Below are 13796 nucleotides of genomic sequence, written 5' to 3' on the forward strand. Positions count from 1 at the left end.
GCAAGAATAAATAAGTTTAATAGGGATGCTACCTTTGCAGTGCTAGCATGGTGATCTATATAAGGCAGTCTCTAAATAAATGTTGCTAGTCTACTGTAAATTTGATGATTTTTCATTTAATTAGTCCTGTGATAAATAGAGGAATTTTTTCCCTATGGAAAATAGTGTATGGTACTTCCCATTTCTGACTGATTTCACTGAACATGAACATCTTCAGTTTCATCCATGTTGTTACAAATGACAGGATTTCATTTGTTTTTTTTTTTTGTATCTAAAGAAATATTTTGAATATTTTCACCATAAGTAAATAAGTGTTTGATGGGGTAGATACGCTTTAAATACTACACAGTGTATACGTGTATTGAAACATCATGTGGTGTTCCAAAAGTACATACAATTTTTATGTATAAGTTAAAAAGAAATTGGAATGAAAAGTTAAAAAAAATAATGCTTAAAAAATGAAGAAAAGTGCATTACACTTTTTTTTTTTAAGTATTTGTTAAGATTTAATGAAACTCCAGAGCTCCATGTGGCTTTAAGCCACCAGGACATAGGCACCCTAATACCCTTAATCTTCTCCTCAGCTCTTCTGCTGAAGAATTTGGGCTTCACAATGACAGGCTACTTTGGGAGCTTTCCCTTCCCAAAAACTCTGTAGTAACCCTAGAGGAAACGGATTTATAACACACCACAGCATGTACCATTTTCTTAATGGGCACGAGAAAGATGCCAACATTAACATTTGAGGTCCCAGGTAGGGTATGTTTCTGATCTGGGCACTAATGAGGACACTGACTACCCCTCCTCCCCACCAGTGAATCAAGACCAGCAAATTCTCTCTGAGATCTGTAGCACACCAGGACATGTTCTGTGTCAGGATGTGACTCTAGTCTCAGCCAGCATTACCATTCCTCCATGCCTCTGTCTTGGCCTCCTGACTATTTAGTGTTGGAGTCTCAGGCACCTGTTCCAATCAAGCCTGGAACCAGTAGCAGGGATTTATGCTGTTTGCAATTAGTTGAAGGTATTAAATTAAAATGAAGCCTCATGACATTCCAGCCAATTCCTTTTTTTCTTTCTAGTTGATAATACCCAAGTGAAGAATAATGCGTTGGTTATAGAAAGGAACTCAGAAAATTTAGACTTCCGCACAATGCTCATATTAGACATTCTGGGATTATACAGGCATCCAGAAAAAGATTTCACACAGAAGTGTGAATATTTTATGTATCGAGAGCTCAGTCCTTGAAATTTTATTTCACAATATAACACCTTTGGCTGTGCTCACCAACACAGTGCTCAGCTCTCTTTGTCTCTCCTAGGGAACAACAGGGTCAAGTTGTTGAGGTGTGACAGTTTCTGTCACATACACAAACACGTTTGCTGCAGCTTACAAACACACCACACACACACACACCACACACACACACACACACACACACACACACTCAGCTTCCCTGAGCAACATGCATTTAGCTTAGATGGAGCTAGCCACAGATAGCCTCTGAGATGTTTTAGCCAATGATGGGGGACACTAAAAACAATCTGCATGATAGCAACAACAACATCACAGCATTGATGCGTTGTCAAAAGAAGCGAGAAATCAAAAGTTTGGAAAGCAGCATTACTTCAGGTTCATTTCGTTTCAAATAAAGTTCTGCAAAACAGCCAACTTGCTTGCCCTTTTAATCAATAGCAAGATAAATAACAAGGGAACAGAAAATGAAAAATTAAAATGAGGAAAACAACAACAAGAAGAAAAAAACTAAAAGAGGGACTTTGAAGATCATTCTACTCCTGATAAGACTGAAACAAGCCATCAATTGTAGGAAGCCTCTTTCTCACTGAACTTCACACCTGAGCTGGCTGTAGCCTAAGGAAAAACCGAGTGGGTTTGGTCATTATAACAATGAAGTGAAATAATTTTGGCAGAGAATCTTTGTCTTTTAAACATTTTTCTAAGTGTGGTATGACGATGGGAAAATTAAACATAAAAATCCTCTTTGGGAAAACATAAAAGATCATCATTTCAAATTTTAAAATAGCTTGAGAAATGTACTACGTTTCTATAATGGTCTATTGAGCAGAATTTCTGATAGACCAGTTTTAGTTTTTAAAAATCCTAATGTATTATTTATTGTCAAGGATCAATAAACACACAAAATACAAAATTCATGTGCTTGAATACTGCAGCATTTTCAAATTCCTATGCATTTTAAAATTCTTACTCTACCTTTTGTACTTATTTCCTGTTAGACTGGCAATGGGCATTTTGCAGCCCCATCCACAGACTTCTTAGAGTATCTGAGATTAGAGAATCACAGGTCAAGAGCTAGGGGGCATATATACAGTAGATCAAGTGATCTCCTAACAAGCAAAGGAGGTCACATATCCTGGAAGGTCATCTTGTCTCTGCTCCATTTCTGCTTTTCCTCCTCAAGAGGTACTCAGGCAAAAAGCTGTAGTTGGATACAATACCTTTATTTTACTTACTTATTTTTATGTGGTGCTGAGGATTAAACCCAGTGCCTCACACGTGCTAGGCAAGTGCTCTACCACTGAGCCACAACCCCAGTCCAACAGTGAAGTATTTGATGCTACTTGTCTGTAACATGCCAAACTTCCCCCATCCCTCCTCCCCACAATGCATTATTCTGAGTACCATTGGCAACTTGGCGACTAATTTGTCTCCTTCCACCACTTTGTTCTCCTGCATTGTGGCTGGTATATTTCAAAGACTGCTATAGATGAAGGTTTGGGGATATCTTTGCCTCTGGGCCAGTTATTATAATTTTCCTTTCTCTTGAGAAAAAGACTACATACATGACTTATCAAAGATAATGATATGAGGGATAAGGACACAGGAGACACGGACAGATAAGATGGGTGTTCATTTGCAAAGATTCTTAAATCTTTGCCCTTGAAAAAACACTAGCTTTAGCAAAATCCCAAAATAAAAACTGGGTAACAATGGTAATTTAAGTGGTGTGGTGAAAAGTAAATGATTGTAATGGACACTTGTAAGATTTAACAAGTTGATTTATGAAATGTCAGTCAGCAAAAGTCCCTCCTCCCACCAGCCTAGTCCCTAATTGGCAGATAAATGATGCAGGAGTTGAACCACAGTCATGCTGCCCTGTCTCACTCTAAATTGGTGGTCACCAAGCACAAAGGGTCCCTACTGCTGCCTCAGGCTCCCATCACACTTGCCTAGCCCTAGTGAATTATGATTCTCTCATTATTATTCACAACTAGAGCCCATATTGACTAGAGTTTAGGCCAGTGAGAAACTAAACTTTAGCTTGAGTTCTACACAGTATTTTCCACTATACTTCTGTCTGCCAAGTGCCAGGATGGAGAGCGATGTGCCCTGGGTCACGAACATGGACACAAATTGCTCTAGTTCTCCCATAGAACATAGTTCAATGTCTTTACAGCGGAAGCCAGGAAGTTCCTTCTGGGCAGCTGATCATCTCACGCAGCTATTCCAACTGTCAGGCTTCTCATTCCTCTTCATTCATCTCCTTTGCTTCCTCTCCCTTATTCTTCTTCTTTTTTTTTTTTTTCCTATTATTGTACTGCACATGCTGGCCCAGAGCTTCCTTGAATCCATGTCATCTGCCAACATTGTTTGGTTTACAAGTCTTATATGTTGATGTCACCAGATACCTAGAGCATTGAATAAAAGAGTCTCAAGCTAGGGTATTTCATCATGAATTTTAAAATACTGCTGATGAAGAGAATATCCAAATACTCTCTGCAGAACAAAAAGGATATGTGTCTTAGACTAAGAATGACATTGCCCTTATAAAATGGCATAACATGAAGCATCAACCCTCCAAAAGTCCTACTGAAAGTCTTCATCTATATATCTGGATGCAAATACACACACACACACACACACACACACACAAATGTTCCCTAGCATTACCACTGTGATCTCTTATCTCCAAATGGATCACAGAACTCAATGTAAAACCTAAAACTATAAAAACTTCAAAAAGAACCTATAGGAGAAAACCGTGAAGACTTTTGACTTAGGTGATGAGATCTTACTTATGACACTAAAAGCACAACCCCTAAAAAAAATTGGACTTCATCAAAATTTTTTTAAAAAAAACTTACCCTATAAAAGACATTATTAAGCAAATGAAAACAAGGAGATGATTTTTTGCATAGTACAAATTCCACAAAGGAACTGTATCCAAATTACATGAATACATTCTAACTCAATAATAAGAAAATACCCAGTTATAAACCATGTGAAATATAAGAAAAGACACTTCACTAAAGACATACAGATGGTAATTTAGCCCATGAATAAAAGTGCAATATTATTTGTCATTAGAGAAATGAAAATTAAAATCATAATGTGATACTAACACAATATTTAAGATTAAAAACTGTGTACCATATAAATAAATGCTGGCAAGGAAGTGGGGGATTTCTATAAACAGTTGAAAAGAATGTAAAATTTTGTAACCTTTAGATAAGTGTAGTAGTTTTATATATTTGTATATATTCAAACATAGGCTTACCATATACAAAACAAACCTCCTCTTTAGGGATCTGTCTAAATGAACTGAAAACCTATGTTCACACAACTTGTAGATGAATGTTTATAGATGCTTTATTCACAATTATCCTAAACTAGAAATCACCCAATGTCTCTTAACTGATGAAATAATGAACAAACTGTGGTATATCCATTCAGTGGAAGACAACACAGTGAGAAAATAAACCAGCAATACACACAACACAGCTGATCCTAAAGGCATTTTGTTAAGGGAAAGAAGTTAGACTCAAGGCTCTTCCTAGGGATTCTATTCTACAAGATGAGGAATACATCAGAGGTTGTTATGAACTAAGAATAGGTGAAAAAGTTGACTACAAAGAGGTGGTGCAGGAATATATTTTGGGGGATAATGGAATAAATATTTTTGTATCCTATTTGTCTTGTTTTTACTTTTGTCAAAACTCATAGAGCTCTACATCAAAGAGAATTTTCTTATAAGTAAAAAGGCATGACCTAGAACAATGAAGAGAAAGATAAGAAAAATCATAAATTATTTTGTTTGATTTAAAAAAAAATACAGGAAAAATAAAAAGGGTCCCATAGAACGCCTAAAAAGATGAGTCCTAAAATCTCACACATACACAAATCCCTGTGAAATCCCATAACTCTAAGAATAAATAAATACCCTAAAACAAAGCAAATTCCACTGACAGCAGATATATAAATGGCTAACCTTCAATTCTATCTCTGGTCAAAGTGGTACTAAATTGTGCAGTGCAAAATAAAGATGATGTAATTCTTCAAGCAATAAAGAAGTTCATTTCTGAGGTATCACCTCTGAGGAAGTCTCTTGAGGTTGTACTCCAGGAAAATAAAGGTAAAAAAGCAAAAAAGAGAAATGGTGCAACTGCTAGGTGAAAGCAGTGACATTCAAAACTCCCTAAGGATTCTATTTACATGACAAACCCACAGGAATGTAGCAAACACAGTAGGCAGTCAGGGCTGCAGAGAGAAGTTGAGTAAAAACTGAGTTAGGAGTGCATCAAATAGCAGAATGGCCTGTGTATGGCTGCTTCAAATCAGATCCTAAAGTCAACAAACTCTAAGAAAAAATTCTTAAAAGAGAGTGGGATAATTTTCCATTAATAAATGAAGTAAATAGAGAACTGCCCCTGAGCTACACCCCCAGCCCTTTTGACTAATTTTTAAATATTTTATTAGTAGGTGATGGACCTTTATTTATTTATATGTGGTGCTGAGGATCATGATTCAGGTTTGTGCCATAGTTTCTGGCAAGAACTAGAAATACTTCATGTTTTGCAGAGGAATGCATATATTTATTCTCTCATTTTAGAAAATGAGAAATTCTAGGAAAAATAAAGAGCAGTTAATTTGTGAAACAAAGTAAAATATAGTATGATTTCACTGCGGTATATATACACAAATGGAATATTAGTCAGCATTAAAAGAGAATAAAATTATGGCATTTGCAGGTCAAATGGATGGAGTTGGAGAATATCATACTAAGCAAAGTAAATTCCAAAAACCCCAAAGCCAAATGTTCTCTCTGATAAGTAGATGCTGATCCATCGAGGGGTAGATGGGAAAAATGGAGGAACTTCGGGCAAAGGAGAGGGAGACTTGGGGAGGGGTTATGGGGATAGGAAAGATGGTGGAATGAGGTGGACCTCATTACCCTAGGTACATGTATGACACACATATGTTGTGACACTACATTGTGTATGACCAGAGAAATAAAAAGTTGTGCTGCAATTGTGTACAATGAATCAAAATACATTCTGCTGTCATATATATCTCATTAAAATTAATAAATTAATTTAAAAGAAAAAAAATGAAATATACTATGATTCAGGCAATATTGAGTAAGTACACAAAAAGTACATCTGTTTTGATTAAAACAGCACTGTTCTTACGTGGTTCTGCTTATGTGGCACTGGGGATGTGGAGATTAAAATGGCATTTTAGACTGGCATGTTGGTCTTCATTGGACAGTAGATACACAGCTGTAATAATGGCAATGCTGTTTATTCAGCTTCAAGAATCAATTTAAGCAATATTAAATGATGGCTGCAAATAGAACATAAAATATTATTCGTGTTGTGATTGTAGAGATCAACCGATTCTTGACAGAATTCAGAAGGTGACAATAAAGAAGATGTTAATAAAAAGCTGGAGTGACAATATTTTCAATTGCAAGAATAATTGCAGTTGATTAATTATAATTCTATTATAGCACAAAACCAAGCAATGACCAAACTAAAAATCATAATATAACTAATAAAATTAAGAACACTATGAGGCAGCCTGATGAGGGCACTTAGACTAATTAGTTGTTTTTCATAGGAGAATAAAAAATACTGTAAGTCAAGAAATACCCCTATAGTATTTAGAATTATGGGCATGACTACCAGAAGAATAACTATTCGAACTCCTAAAAAATGCTGGTTTATCAGTAGCAGGATTAGAGATGGCAGAAGATAAGATAAATATTCCAAATTATTTAATATTATTTAATTTTTACTATATGCATGTGTTACTTTGATAAAAATAAGAGAAACAACAAAAATTAAAATTTGCTAAGCCAAAATGACATAGAGAAGACATTACAGTAGTAAAGAAGATTTTGGGTGTAATCAAAGAGAATCCCCTTACTTCCAAAATTCATAGAGAAAATAGATATGATACAATGGTGAGAAACCCTTAAGTGGGAAAATAATCAATAGGGATACAACATTCTAAATTAGTACAATCACAAATTACTCTGAATTGACAGAAAATAATCAGGTTTCTAAGAAAACAGAATGAGTTCCAAATGGAGCTTTCTATTGAACTTGCATTTTTTAAATCACAATTTTATATATTGGATAGAGAAACATAGAACCAAATGTCCATGAAAACATTGTTCAGCTTCTATTCTTGTGATTATAGTACAAGGAAAAACATAAGTCTTTATAAAACAAATTGGAACAAGACCAACCATGGCCTGGGTACAATCATTTGGGCAGATGGTGTACTGCTACCAGACTATCCAATGTATTTTCAGCATCTTTTTTATTCTTACTTTTTTAAAATCAAAGAGAAAGTTCTGCAATATAGGCAAAATACATTTTTAGAGCATTACAAAGAGAGATCTAGAATCCAATGGAGTTGAGAAATCATAAGAATAAGACAGTCTCAGGGTACTTAAGATGCACAAAAATAGAATATATTGAATGAGCTTGCAGATACGGTTGATATGGAGAGAAGTGTTGGGTGACTTTAGATATACCATGATCATCATAATATTTTTCAAAAGAAGATAAAGTCCTGATATTAAATTTTACCAAATTTTATATCACTCTCCAGCAAAGAACTATGATTCAACAAAGTTCTTTTTTTAATCTTTTATTGATTTGTTTTAAATACACAACAGCAGTGGAAAGCATTACAATTCTTATTACACATATAGGGCACAATTTCTCATATCTCTGTATATAAAGTATGTTCATGCCAATTTATGCATTTATACATGTACTTTGTGGGGTTTTTTGCATTACAATTATTAATACACATACATACCACAATTTTTTTTATCTCTGTTTGTATATAAAGTATGTTGACACCCAAATTCAAGTCTTCATACACATACTTTGTATAATGATGTCCATGGAGTTCCATCATCCTTGCTAATCCCCTGCCTTTCCCTCCCTTGCTAATCCCCTTCCTTTCCCTCCCACCCCTCTTCCCTATCTAGAATTCATCTATTCCTCCTATGCTCTCCCACAAAGTTCTTAAACAAAGAAGCTGGCCATCAATATAAATAAATACAGATACAAAGGACATAGATTCTTGTGGACTAATTTGTAACAAGATATGACACTTTACCAGACTAGGAGAAGCTTACAAATACATGGAAGGTATCCAATGGTCCACTATGTGTACAAGCAAGCCACTATATCCTTTGTGTGAGATTGAAAAATATGGGTTGGTGTTGCAGTTCAACTAATTGATCTGTAACATTAGTAATTAATAATGTAAGCATCATGTTTATTTGAACAATTTTATGCCAAGAATGTTGATTAATGCAATATGTCAGTCACTGAAGATGACCATTGGGGAAAAAAAATCAGTAATGGGTGTAGGACAGGGTTCTCCCATGTCGTTTTTATAATTTGGTCACTGGATTGAATAAAAAAAAGCCAAGTTGATTAAATCTGCCAATGCCACAGTAGCCACAGAGAAATCATCATAGGAGAGAGACAATTAACTACCCATGAAAATCCAAGCATGCTCAGCAAACTAAAACAACATAAAGCTTATTAGGAATACATGGTATGGACTCAGAAATTTTTTTTCTCATGAATTTTTAGAAGATCATTTAATGACAAAGGTGGGAGAGACTTACCAACAGTTTATGAAAAACAAAACAAAACAAAACACAAGCATAATATAAAGTCAAAGTAAGCTTCCAATAGCCATGCCTATGGTAAAATTTAACATCATTAGGAGACAGTGAGTTCTCTGATAAGGGAAACTGAAACTTCTACGGTGCTTACCTCCGTCAATGACTGAATGGTTAAAATTCAACCTGCTAGTTACATTCAGATAGATTGATAAGAAACTGAAATACATGTATATTTGCCCAGAGTAAGAGGAGCAGATCAATGCAGGAAGTGGTTTCTATGTTATATAAGATCAGTCAAAAGTACAGCCAACCGTTAGTCCAGAATAGAGAGGAGGATGGGTTCATCTTTTATTTTCAGTGACTAGTAGAATGATCAATAAATGATTATGAAAAGACCAAATGTTCTATGTGTAAAACAAAGGAAGGTATAATCAAGACTTATCATATTCCTCCAGGACAAAAGCGGTCTCCCCCGCCCCCACTTATAAATACATCACAGTCATGATTTTTGATTCTTGATCTTGAATTAAGATCTATCCTTTCGTGATGGCACAAACGTCATTGACTTTGTCCTAGAACAGACATTTGGAAATGAGTCAGACTTTACAAAAGCCATGTTTTTTCAATGAGCTCAGTGAGCAAACTTTCTGGATAGTGACATCATAAAGAACCAGTTGTACCCTCGACTGATGAGTGGATTCTAGAATCATTCCAGAATTCACTTATCAGATGGGCCTTTCACTAAAATAAAGGCATTTGTTTGGTAGTTGGATTTTCATTACTTTGTTTGGTCTTTACATTGTTTAGATAATTATTTGGTAACAAGGACTCTCTTCCAAGTGATTCCCAGCCATATTCACAAAAGCACATCTTTTTCATTATTCCTTTTATTAAATATAAACTGTGGCCCAACAGTAAAGTTGTCACTGTTTTTCAGTTGCTCTGAGAATATATATATATTTTTGTCAGCCTTTTGGATTATATTTTGTATGTTTTTTTTTTTTTTATTCTGACACTTTTGAAGAAGACAAAGAAGAAAGCAAATGTGAAGGCAGAGAGGGCACTGCACTTATTCTCCTCAAAATCTCTCCTGATTCCAAGAGAATTTACCCTCATCTTTGTGTCAAAGTCAGTCATGAAATTCAAAATTGAAATGATCTTGGTGGTAATAAAGTTTCATGGTTCTTGTCAGCATTGTGGTCATAGAAATGCAAAGCCAACTCCAGACTCTTCTGAACCATGTGGTCTGCTTAGTTCCAGCAATGACCCTGTGTCTCAGTTACCAATTTCTATTTTAGTCAGTTTTGAGTTACTGTGAATAAAGGACCTGACAAGAACAATTTAGAACAGAAAAAGTTTATTTTGGCTAGTGATTTCAGAAGTTTAGTCCATAGTCATCCAATTCCATAGCGCTGCATCTGAGATGAGGCAGAACATCATGGTGTAAGGGCATGGCAGAGGAGAGCTGCTCAAGACATGGCAACCAAGAAGCAAAGAGAGCAAGAACTCTGCTTACCAAGGACAAAATACACACCCTAAAGGCACACCCCTAGTTACCTACTTCCTTCAGTCACATCCTACTGGCCTACGGTTACCACCCAGCCAATCCGTATAGTGGATTAATCCACTGATTAGGTCACAGTTTGCGTAATCTAATCTTATCACCTCTGAACATCCTTGCATTGTCTCATACATAAGCTTTGGGGAGACATCTTATATATATATAAACCCTCATAGTGACTGACCTCGTTCTTAACCAAGACTGAAAAATAGAAGAGACCTGCACTGGAGGGGAAGACAAGTTTGTTTTGCACCATCCTGGGTCTAATTGGCTTTTAGACATCCAGGAGCCAAAGCCAAAGGAGTAGCTGGATATCTAGGTTGATATCTTCAACGTCCCCAGCTTCAGACTCTTCACCTTAATTGAAGCTGCTCTGTAAAAGTACTGAGGAAATCCAAGCAATTCTATCATTACTAGTCCACTGAGTGCTTTTGGGGGCAAGTTTCTTTATCTTTATGCATACCTCCAAATTAAATAATCTCTGCCACTCCATGGGGCTAGGGATGTGGCTCAAGCAGTAGCACGCTCGGTAGCACGCTCGCCTGGCATGCGCGGGCGGGGTGCTGGGTTCAATCCTCAGCACCACATAAAGATAAAATAATGATGTTGTGTCCACTGAAAACTAAAAAATAAATATTAAAAAATTTTCTCTCTCTCTCTCTCTGTCTCTCTCTCTCTCTCTTAAAAAAAAAAAAAAAATCTCTGCTACTCCATAACTGTCAAAAGCTTTGATTTAGTCTGAGGCTGCTTTTTAGTTAGGTCAGGTTGAGCATGCAAATTTTCTTCAATGTGCATGTGAATAAACACTTATGAGACCCAAAGAAATGAATTTATTTTTTTAAAAAAATCAAGCTTTCATTTAAATTCCCTGCTGCTACAGTTGACAATCACAGCATAAATTGATGGATTTGTACCTGACATATAATTTGCATTTATTTAACATGATTAAAGTAATATTTCATTGGGAAAAAATGGTGTTTTTTTTAACATTACAATGGTACATATTTAAAAACAGTTGATGGTAGAATACATACTAAATTTTGTTTCATTAACAGAAAATGAAAGGAAAGTAATAGAGTAAGTTTCTCACTCTACGTTGTCCTTTCTTATGGGAGTTTTTGTCATTAGTAAGCAGCAACAATACAGGTTTGGTAACAACAGTTACTGCCCTTGAGTAGATGATATAATTATTTTACAACCTGAAATTATCCCAGAACCATAAATTTCTTAACTTGAATTCAACATTTTCTTTCCATTTTGTAGACTGAGGCACACAGTGTTTTCTTGGGAGTATCTAAGCTCATTTAATTCAACACATGGAATTGATGGCGCCATTAATGTACATTTTGTTTTCTACAATTGGCTTGTGATTTATTTTACATTGCAAATGATTTTATTACTTATTTTTCTATTTCATGAAAGTGTCATTATTAATTTAAAAGTATATACAGCTATATTTTCTACTGCTTTTACTGAGAAGCAGCTTAATATTCCCCATCAGAGCAAGTCACTCAAAATAAAAATGCTAAGCATAAGTCAGATATGCTTCATTTTCTTAAAAGTTTATTTGCACACACTTTTTGCTTAGATTCTTTCGCGGATATGCTTGCCCTCAGGTCCTTAATGATAACACTTGACTCTCCAAAAGCAGTCAGCCATGGTGGCTTTAGTCAGTTCTAAGCATTTAAACTATTACTCTTTTTTTTTTTTTTTTTGCCTAAAGGAAATGATTTTCTCCTTTACCTAGTCTAGGTTATTATTTGGATCATTGCTTAGAGACTTTTACTCTGGCCTCTTTTAGCTGGTTCCCTCTATATTATGGCCCCCACTGTATCAGCTGTCTTTATATTCCAGTAGCTGGTTTGGCATCTGCACCTTACAATTGTGTTCCCTTCTAGTAATAGGAATAAATGACAGATTAGTATTTTATCTGAGTTTTCTGATACCCAATGACTGAGATTTCATGAGATAATGGGGATTATAATTATAAAATTAAATCAACAGAAAACAACACCGTACATGTCAAGCTAATATTTGATAAGTGTATCTTGTAAGACTCATTCTTTGATATCAAATTTTCAGCACTTTTTGAGTCTTTCTTATGATGTATAACAGAAGTGACAGAGAAGCTCTATATTCTATTATATACCATGAGCAATATGCTTCCTAAGTTTCTGGCTTTGTTCCACCATGATGGACGTTCAAGTAAAATAGTCAATTTTTCACTTTTCTAGAAGGAAAAAAACTTGCATCTGATGTGTCCTTATGAATGTTTGGGTCTTCTCTATTCACCTGAAATCTGTAGGCTAGTAATTCAGCACCTTTGCTAACACAAGAAAAATAAATTATTAGTGTTTGTTTATTTTGTTTTGTATTGTTTAGAGTTTTCTCTGGGGATGAAGGAGAAATTTGAAGATAGGAAACTATTAAACAAATAAAACACACAAAGCATAAACACACTTATGAAATTATCTCAGTTCAGATGAGATTGTATTATCCCTTCACAAGGCAATGGTCACACACAACAAGGTACGTTTAAAATCAAAAGTAACAACTAGTGGATAAGGAATAAGAATTATTTTGCTGTGAAGAAGCTTAAGACACAGCACACATGATGGGAGAAAATCTTTGCCACCTGCACCTCAGATATGGCATTAATTTCCAGGATATACAAAGAACTCAAAATACTTAACACCAAAAAACAAAACAAAAAAACCCAAACAAATAAACAAACCCCCCCCAAAAGAAACAAACAGAAAACTCAAATAACCCAATCAATAAATGAGCAAAGGAACTGAACACTTATTTTACAGAAGAAGAAATACAAATTGTAAAAAAAAAAAAAAAGTTCAACATCGCTAGCAATTGGAGAAATGAAAATTAAAACTATACTGACATTTCATTTCACTCCAGTTATAGTGGAAATAATCGAGAATACAAGTAGCAAGAAACGTTGGTCAGGATGCAGGGAAAAGGGTACACTCATAAATTGTTGGTGGGAATGCAAATTGGTGCAAACACTCTGGAAAGCAGTATGGAGATTCCTCAAAAAATTAGGAATGGGACCACCTTTTAACCAGTTATCCCACTCCTCAGTATATATCCAAGGGATTTTAAATAATCATACAGTAATGCAGCCACTTAAATGTTTATAGCATCACAACTCACAATAGCTAAATGATGGAGCCAAATTAGGTGCCCTTCAGCAGATTAATGGATTAAAAAATGTGGTATATATATGCAATGGAATATTACTCAGGCATAAAGAAGAATGACTTTCTGACATTTGCTGGTAAATAGAAGGATCTGGAGAC

General features: G+C 35.3%; 1 non-coding gene across 1 annotated transcript; it reads right to left on the minus strand.

Annotated features, from left to right (window-relative positions):
- Positions 1 to 759: 759 nt before the first annotated feature.
- On the minus strand, positions 760 to 897 carry LOC113186927 (small nucleolar RNA SNORA3/SNORA45 family). The gene has a single exon (XR_003301353.2). It is a non-coding gene; the product is annotated as a small nucleolar RNA SNORA3/SNORA45 family (small nucleolar RNA).
- Between the last annotated feature and the right edge of the window lie 12899 nt (positions 898 to 13796).

The sequence above is a fragment of the Urocitellus parryii genome, chromosome 13 (genome assembly GCF_045843805.1).
Source record: "Urocitellus parryii isolate mUroPar1 chromosome 13, mUroPar1.hap1, whole genome shotgun sequence".
Lineage (NCBI taxonomy): Eukaryota > Metazoa > Chordata > Mammalia > Rodentia > Sciuridae > Urocitellus > Urocitellus parryii.